We start from the raw sequence: 9673 nt of genomic DNA on the forward strand, positions 1-9673 counted from the left end.
TGTAAGAAAGTAAAGGGAAGGGTTTGGAGGATTCAAACGCAATTGGAGACACGGATGTTTTTGGCGTGGTTCCGATAGGTGGTGCTATCGTACATCCACGTTGATGGAGACTTCAACCCACGAAGGGTAACGGTTGCGCGAGTCCACGGAGGGCTCCACCCACGAAGGGTCCACGAAGAAGCAACCTTGTCTATCCCACCATGGCCGTCGCCCACGAAGGACTTGCCTCACTAGCGGTAGATCTTCACGAAGTAGGCGATCTCCTTGCCCTTACAAACTCCTTGGTTCAACTCCACAATCTTGTCGGAGGCTCCCAAGTGACACCTAGCCAATCTAGGAGACACCACTCTCCAAGAAGTAACAAATGGTGCGTTGATGATGAACTCCTTGCTCTTGTGCTTCAAATGATAGTCTCCCCAACACTCAACTCTCTCTCATAGGTTTTGGATCTGGTGGAAAGAAGATTTGAGTGGAAAGCAACTTGGGGAAGGCTAGAGATCAAGATTCATATGGTAGGAATGGAATATCTTGGCCTCAACACATGAGTAGGTGGTTCTCTCTCAGAAATGGTAAGTTGGAAGTGTAGGTTCGTTCTGATGGCTCTCTCCACGAATGAAGAGGAGGTGGAGGGGTATATATAGCCTCCACACAAAATCTAACCGTTACACACAATTTACCAAACTCGGTGGGACCGATTCAACAGACTCGGTCGGACCGATTTAGTAAACCTAGTGACCGTTAGTGATTTTCGGTGGGACTGACATGCTCGGTGAGACCGATTCGGTTAGGGTTAGGGCATAACGTAATCTCGGTAAGACCGATTACACAAACTCGGTGAGACCGATTTGGTAATAAGCTTTCCAGAGAGTTGGTCAGGTAAACTCGGTGGGACCGATTTGCTCTTTTCGGTGAGACCGAAATGTTACAAAAAGGAAACAGAGAGTTTACATTGCAATCTCGGTGGGACCGATCGCTCACTTCGGTTAGACCGAAACGTTACGAAGGGAAACAGAGAGATTACAATCCCATCTCGGTGAGACCGAGATCCCTATCGGTAAGACCGATTTGCTTAGGGTTTGTGGCAGTGGCTATGACTTTTGGAATCGGTGGCGCCGGATAGGAAGAATCGGTGTGACCGATTTTGGCTTTGGGTTTAGGTCATTTGTGGATGTGGGAAAGTAGTTGAGGGTTTTGGAGCATATCACAAAGCACATGAAGCAAGAGGCTCATTAAGCAACACCTCATCCCTCCTTGATAGTATTGGCTTTTCCTATAGACTCAATGTGATCTTGGATCACTAAAATATAAAATGAAGAGTCTTGAGCTTTTGAGCTTGAGCCAATCCTTTGTCCTTAGTATTTTGAGGGATCCACTTTCATCATCCATGCCATGCCATTCATTGAGCTTTCCTGAAATAATAGTCTTGGAATAGCATTAGCTCAATGAGCTATATGTTGTTATGAATTACCAAAACCATGTAGGGATAGTTGCACTTTCAATCTCCCCCTTTTTGGTAATTGATGACAACATATAGATCAAAGCTTCGACAAATGATAATAAGATTGAATAACATCGTCGCTTTGAGAAGTATGTGATAAGCAAGAGCTCCCCCTAAATTTGTGCATAGTTTAAGATTTGCTTTGGACTGCAAATGCACAATGAATTAGGCTCATGGGTTACTCTTCCATGTCACATACATCTTGGTGGAGTGCTCAAAATAATAAACATTGAATACATGCACTCATCACCAAGCAAAGTGAATGATCACATAAGATAGATAGGATAATATCATCAAACATGCATAAGTGTAGCTTATGATCAAACACATGATCATCAATGTCTCACAAGCATAGTATCTCAACCAATCAAAGCAAACAAAGTTTAAACCACCAAATAAAGCAAGAGAGAACAAAAGCAACACTCTCTCTCTCGAAGCCTATGATCTATACATTTTTCTCCCCCTTTGGCAACAAGTTACCAAAAAGTTCATAGAAAATGCATAGTGCTAGATCGACTCTCAGGCTTGATCTTCTGGTGGTGGTGTCCTGATGACTCCAAGGACGAAGGCTTCAGTTGAAGTAGAGGGTGCTGGAGTGGATGCTGGAGCTGGTTGCACTGGAACTGAAGGGGCAGTAGCTGGTGCTGAAGTTGTTGCTCTAGTGTCTGTCACTGGCACTGCAACTGACCTCTGGGCTCTGGGCACTCTGGCAAACACATTTGTGGTAGTCTTGCCCTGCCTCTCCTGCATGTCATCCTGCAGCTGCTCCACAACTGACTGAATCTCAGTTACTTTGACATCAAGGTCATGGAATTTGAGTTCCATGATTCTCTCAAGGCTCTCCTGATTCTGAGTGAGGGTGGCCAGTCCCTTCTCAATCCTCAGTGTAGATGCTATCAAGTAACCAAGCTGCTCCTGTTTGGTCTTCAAGAAATATTCAGATGCCTCCTCTTGAGTTGGCATCTTGGCAGCCTTCTCCTTCTTTGCCTTCTCCTTCTTCTCCTGAGCTTGAACTGATGTTGGATCATTCTCATTCATGACAACCTCATTGTCCTCAAAGTCTGGATAAAGTGGAAAATGTTCCTTATCCAACTGATATTTCCCTGTGCCCATCTTTGAGTTGATCAATTCCTGAATCTGAGGTGCATATCCACAGCTCCTCTTCTGATCTGCTGCAGTCCTCTTAATGGTTTCAATCATCAGGCTCATGACTTTGAACTTCTGTGGCACATCAAACACATGCAACATGTTGATGGCATGCCCTCTGATCATGTTATGGTCACCAGACTTGGGCAACAGAATATGCCTCAGAATCCAATTGATGGTTGACAACCCTGACAGCAGAAAGTGAACTGATCCAAACTTGTGAGTCTCAACTGCCTTGTCTGGGATCTCCTTGTACATGTGAGCCATGGAATTGTGATCCATCTTCTTCTTTGCATAGATATCTAGGTCATCCTCATTTTCCTTAGGGGCATTTATCAGACTTGCCCATTCTTCAACAGTTGACTGGTACCTTGTACCTTCAGACATCCAAACAATTCTTCCATCTGGGTAAAAGTGTGCTGTGGAGTAGAATTGCATGATAAGCTCATCATTCCAGTGGGTGAACTTTTGTCCAACAAAATCAGCAACTCCACAAGCAACAAAGCTTTCTTGCACTCCTGGATAGTGCTCTTCATTGTCCTTGATGTAGGTCCAGTCGACCCACCTCATGTCACAAACTATGGGCTTCTTATCCAACAGAATTGTCTCATAGAAGTCCTGCTGTTCCTTTGTATGGAACCTGTAGTCAACAGCAGTCCTTCTTCTTGAAGCATATGGATCTTCCATCCTCCACAGCCTCAACCCTGAATCCTTCCTGATCCTCATGTCCTCAGCCACATGATGGGCATCATTGTGGTCTGGTATCTTGGGCTTGAGCTTCCTTAGGACCTGACCTTCTTCATCTTCTTCTTCAGCAACATTTGGCACTGGGGCCTTGTTCTTCTCAGCAGCTGGAATACTCCTAGTATTCCTCTTTGGTACTTGCTTGGCCTTGGAGGCAGCTTTGGGTGCTTCCTTGGGCTTAGATGTTGCAGCCCCTGACCTTATAGCATCACCCATAAGCTTGGGTGCCTTAGGTGCTAGTGCAGCAACCTCTTCCTCTTCAGCATCTCTTCTCATAGAGGGCTTTCCAAGAACCTGGGCAGTTGTGGTTCTTGCCCTCTTCTTCTTCTTGTCCTGAGCACCCCCATCCTCTGATTCTATGGTGAACTTCATTGTCTCTCCAGTGGGGACTTTCTGAGATTTGGAAGAAGTGACTTTCTTCTCAGGTGCCTCTTTGGGATCTGTCTGAGCTGGCACTTGAGTGGACTTTCTGGCTTTAGGCATTGGTGTCCTCTTGGCAGGAACTTTATTTTTCATTCCATGCTTTGTGCTATGTGCAGAGCCATATTCCTTCTTGAGCACCACTTTCTTGGAAGTAGCCTCATCTTCTTCAGCTTTGTAGTCCTCATCCTCTGAGTCTGAAGTTCTCTTCCTCCTTTGCCTGGTAGCAGCCTTAGGCAGGTTGCTTGGAGTGCTTCTGCTCCCTTCATCTGTAGTTGAGGGACTAGTGCCCTCACTCAAGTCCATCTGCTCTACTGACCTGTTCTGGCTGTCACTCTGGTCTGACATGCTGCAAAAACTGACTGCTGACCCTGTGAAGAGTTGTAGATGAGATAGAATGGATGAGCATCACAAAATGCAGAGATTTTTGCAAAAGAATGATTCAAAAAAAAATCAGTTTTAGTTTTCCACAGAAAGCATTTTGGATCAACTGATTTTCAAACTCGGTGATACCGAAGCAGTTTTGGAACCTAAACTGATGATCTCGGTTGGACCGAGTCATAGTTCGGTGGCACCGAGACTGCTAGGGTTTCACAGAATTCTAAAATCGGTCGCACCGATTAGTAATTCTCATTCAGACCGAGAGTCACTAGTGCAATGGCATAAGCCAAATCGGTGAGACCGAGTTTTTCAACTCGGTGGGTCCGAGATGGTTTCAGCAGAAACCTAACCCTAAAATTTTGAATCCCATCTAATCTACGGACTACTTTGGCTGGATAGAAGTGTTTCAATCGTGGCAAGATTCAATGAGAATACAATGTGCTAGGAATCAGATGTGAATAGCACAAAGATCGAGTCCATACCCTAGCTTGGCGGTGGACTCGCTACGGCGGCAACGGCGGGGGCGAAATCCGTTGATGGCGGCGGAGACCAGCTACTGGAGGCTGCTGGCGACGAGGAGATGATCCGGAGACCTTCGATGGCAGAGCGAGCTATTGCGCGGGCGAAGGGTTTCAGAGAAATTTCCAAAATTTTGCCCGTGACTATATATAGCCCGACCCTGTCGGTGTGATCGAGTGGAACAACTCAGTGGCATCGAGATGCATAACTGTGTGCAGTTACAACAAATCGGTGTGACCGAAAAGTTCAAATCGGTTGCACCGAGATTGAAAACTCAGATCAACTTAGTGATCTCGGTAGGACCGAAATGGAGGAATCGGTCAGACCGAGAGTCTCAAAGAGGTTTTGGAAGTTTAAGTCTATGACGAATCGGGGACTCCGAGTGCTCCTCACACAGAGTGGTTCGAATCTGACTTGATCAAATTTTGTGATGTAGCATGAATAGAGTTTGAGATGAGGAAAGCATAGATAGCTAGAGAAAGTTCTTAGGCATTCTTGTCCATCCACTTGGCAAAAAGAAAAGAAAGCAAACAATCAAAACAACAAGTGGATGTCCTTGAATGAGTAAAATATGCACCAACATGCTCACACCATAAGATGGCAAATGAAATATGTGGAAAAGCATGCACAACCAATTCTAACATCTATCAAACAATTGGCGATGACTAGGTCATCTATATATGAGTATATTGACTTAGGAGTCAAATGAGAACATTTGATCATAGGTCATACTCATCGTTTAAGCTCAAGTGGGGTTACCACTTTTACATAATGCATTGATTGTTCACACCATTAGAGTTGCTTTGACTCAATTCTTAGAGTTAAGCTCCCCCTAGATGTGAGATCCCCCCTTAGAGGGATGAACTAACCTTGGGTTTTGTCGATGATGACTTCATGTAGGTGTTGAAGATGTGGATGCTCAATGTTGATGTAGATCATTTGGAGCAATCCTTTGGAGTGAGTTGCACTTTCAACTTACCTACATGGGTTAGTCCCACAAGGAACAAACAAGAATATCCATAGACATAGAGTGATGCACACACAAGATGATGTCCATGAAATCATTAGGTTACCTTGTCCCTTGCCTTACCAACATGAGGGTTTGTGACTCCTTGAACTAGTGCAAGATGTGGAAGTTGATTGCACTTGTTCTTGCCATAATGATATGAGTGAAGAATGTTGGCGGAGTCACCCTCAAGAGCTCTCTAGTTCTTCTTCTTCGGGATCCACATCATCTTGATGGGAATCCTTGGAGTTGTAGTTGTACTTGATGAAGTAGAACTTGACGTAGTCTTGGGAACCCACTTGAACGAGGCTTTAGGTGCTTCTTCAAATGCATCAATCTCTTCTTGAAGCTTGTCCTTGCCTTTGTTCTTGTGGTCTTGTGGTGGAAGATCATCTTGAGCTTGTGTTCCCTTGAAGGAAGTAGGATCATACTTCTCTTGTTGAGGAACAAACTTCGTCTTGGGGTATTGATCTTCTTCCCACTCAACTCCATTGGCATTGAACTTTCGTTCAAAACCAACACCTTGATTCTTCCGGTGCCTTCCTTGCTTGCGTACAATTTCCTCGAATTGCTTACTCCCGGCAAGGCTCTTGTAAACACCTTTCTCTATAATTCCCTTCAATAAGCTATTTTCTTGCGCAAGTGTAACTTGGCTAAGAGAATCATTAGTGGAATCAAGAGAACTACTAGAAGCAATAATATTGGATTTGACATTATTATTGTTACTACTAGATGAAGTATCTTTCTTGTACTTGTTACTAGACTTGACTTGAGGCATGTAAGTAGATAAGAGTAAACGCTTGGCAATGTAAGAAGAACTTTTCTTGCGGAGATCATCATTGATTGCTTTTAAGAACTCATGCTCTTGCTCAAGATTGAGCTTTTCAAAGCGTAACTTCTCATGAGCCCTTAAAAGTTCTCGATGATCTTCGTAGATAGTTTCATGAGGTAACTTAAGAGTGTTTAGTTCTTTAGTTAGAAGCTCAATCTTCTCCTTATCATTGTCATTCGTTTTAGCATGATTAATTGACGTTTCATCATAGTATTCATCACTAGAGTTGTCAACAAGTAAATCATCATCCACAAGCAAGTCATCTTCATCACTATTGAAATCAACATACTCACGATGTGTTACCTTTGGATCTTTGGCCATGAAGCATCTTCCAACACCTTCATTTTTTGAATCAAATATGTCGTAGGAGTTGGTTGACACAAGTGCTAGACCGGCAACACCTTCATCTTGAGTATATTTGGAGTCAGAGTGATAGCTTCTCTCGGAGTGATTGTAGGAGTCGGAGCCGGATACCCATTCACCAACATGAGCTTGATGTCTTCGTTTTGTGTAGCTCCTTGATGACTTGTCCTTCCTTTCCGAATCCTTGCTTCTCCGTGAGGGTCTTCGTTCATAATGATCATATCTACTCCTCCTCTCTCTTGGTGGTGATTCTTCTCTTTTGCTCCTTCTTCTTGGGGAATCTTCTCTTCTTTTGTAGGGTGTCGTACACTCATTGGAATAGTGTCCGGGTCTCCCACAATTGTAGCAATTGCGCTCTCGACTAGAAGATCTTTTGTCATTGTAAGACCTTGACTTGGAGCTTCTTTCTTTGGTTCTACTCTTGTAGAATTTGTTGAAGTTCTTGACCATTAAGCTCAATTCTTCATTGAAGGTTTGTTTCTCACTTGATGATGTGGGGGCTTCACTTGAGGCTTTGTAAGCACCACTTGACTTGTTGTGAAGTTCCTCCTAATCCTTGAGTGACATCTCGTGAGCAACAATTCTTCCAATGACTTCCGTTGGCTTGAGATCTTTGTAGTTTGGCATCATTTGAATCAATGTGCACATGGTATCATACTTTCCATCCAAAGCTCTTAGAATCTTCTTGATGATGAATTTGTCGGTCATCTCTTCACTCCCTAAACCGGCAGTCTCATTTGTGATAAGAGCAAGCCTAGAGTACATTTCAGCGACACCTTCACCATCCTTCATTTTGAACTTGTCAAGCTGACTTTGGAGCACATCCAACTTGGATTCCTTGACGGACTCGGTACCTTCATGCATATCAATCAAAGTATCCCAAATTTCTTTTGCATTCTCAAGACGGCTGATTTTGTTGAATTCTTCGGGGCACAATCCGTTGAAGATGATATCACAAGCTTGAGCGTTGTATTGCAGCATCTTCAATTCTTCCGCATTAGCTTCACGGTTCGGTTCTGATAGAGGCAAAGGTGTCCCGTCTTTCGATGAGATGATGGATATCGCTTTGGTGGAAGTCGACTCTGACAATCCGACTATGATCGTGCGAGGACGTCGCGCCTTAGCAATCGCTAAACCAACTCCGAGAGGTTATTGACCACGCCGGAGCACGATCAACCTGACCACGAGGGTCTGTTTCCCGCGAGCAAACGAAGAACAAGCAAGAAACTAAGATTGCAATCTGGATATTGCGAATATAAGATGAAAGCTTTATTGATCAAGGTGGGGTTCTCTGACGCCTTTGTCTGGTCGTTGAACACAAACGAAGTACGCGAAGTTGCAGCTATGGCGAACTTTAATCTAAACAAAACCCAAAGTCTAAACGGTGCCCTAAGGGCTGTATATATGGAGGAAGAGAGGGGGAATTTCGTGGCCCTTGGTGGAGGGGTCCGAAATCAACCCTATCTCTTGTTTCCCCACACATACGGACTCTAAAAATAGCCTATACTTATGTATTTCGAAATTACATGGGCCTGGCCCAATAAAAAGGTGACGCAACACCTATAATAGCCTCTGGACGAAATTTATGAAGTGACATCTTGTATATTTCGTCCAAGGCTTCATGCACTCGTTATGGTGGCTTCAAAGACCTGAAATCATCACTTGTAACTCTGTTCTTGTTCCCCTTGCGCATGCCATCATCTCCATGCTTGTTCTTGCTCCAATGTCATCCTTCTCCAAGCTAGGCCCTTCATTTGTAAGCAAAACAAATGTATCCAATTTAGGCAGCATCATATTCTCATGAACATTAGAATCATTACCAAGAAACGAAAGTACCTGGTAATTTAGTTGGCGTGCGCGAGCTCTAGTAATTGGTCCAGTATGTATAGCAGCAGGGGCTGTGGGTGTAACAATGGTATTGATGTCCTCATCATCCTCCCCTTCTTGAAATGAAGTCGTCCTCGACGGAAGCTCATCTTCCTCACCCAAATAAGGCTTCAAATCTGCAATGTTAAAAGTGGGACTAACCCCAAAATCTGCAGGCAGCTCAAGTTTATATGCATTATCATTTATTTTCTCTAACACCTTAAAGGGACCATCAGCCCGTGGCATGAGCTTTGATTTGCGCAAATCAGGAAATCTATCCTTACGCAAATGTAACCAAACAAGATCTCCAGGTGCAAACACAACATGTTTTCTACCCTTATCTCCAGCAAGTTTATATTTGGCATTCATACGCTCAATGTTTTCCTTAGTTAACTCATGCATTTTTAAAATCAATTCAGCACGTTGTTTAGCATCAAAATTAACCTTCTCCGAAGATGGAAGAGGCAACAAATCAATAGGTGCACGAGGTAGGAAACCATACACAACTTCAAAAGGGCACATCTTAGTAGTAGAATGCAATGAACGATTATAAGCAAATTCAATATGAGGCAAGCATTCCTCCCACATTTTCTTATTACTCTTCAAAACAGCCCTAAGCATAGTAGACAATGTTCTATTGACTACTTCAGTTTGGCCATCAGTTTGGGGGTGACAAGTAGTACTAAAAAGCAGTTTAGTCCCCAACTTAGCCCATAAACATCTCCAAAAGTGGCTAAGAAATTTAGTATCACGATCTGAAACAATAGTATTTGGCACACCATGCAAGCGAATAATTTCACGAAAGAACAAATCAGCAACATTAACAGCATCATCGCTTTTATGACATGGTATAAAGTGTGCCATTTTCGAGAATCTATCCACGACAACAAATATGCTA

The sequence above is a fragment of the Triticum aestivum genome, chromosome 1B (genome assembly GCF_018294505.1).
Source record: "Triticum aestivum cultivar Chinese Spring chromosome 1B, IWGSC CS RefSeq v2.1, whole genome shotgun sequence".
NCBI lineage: Eukaryota > Viridiplantae > Streptophyta > Magnoliopsida > Poales > Poaceae > Triticum > Triticum aestivum.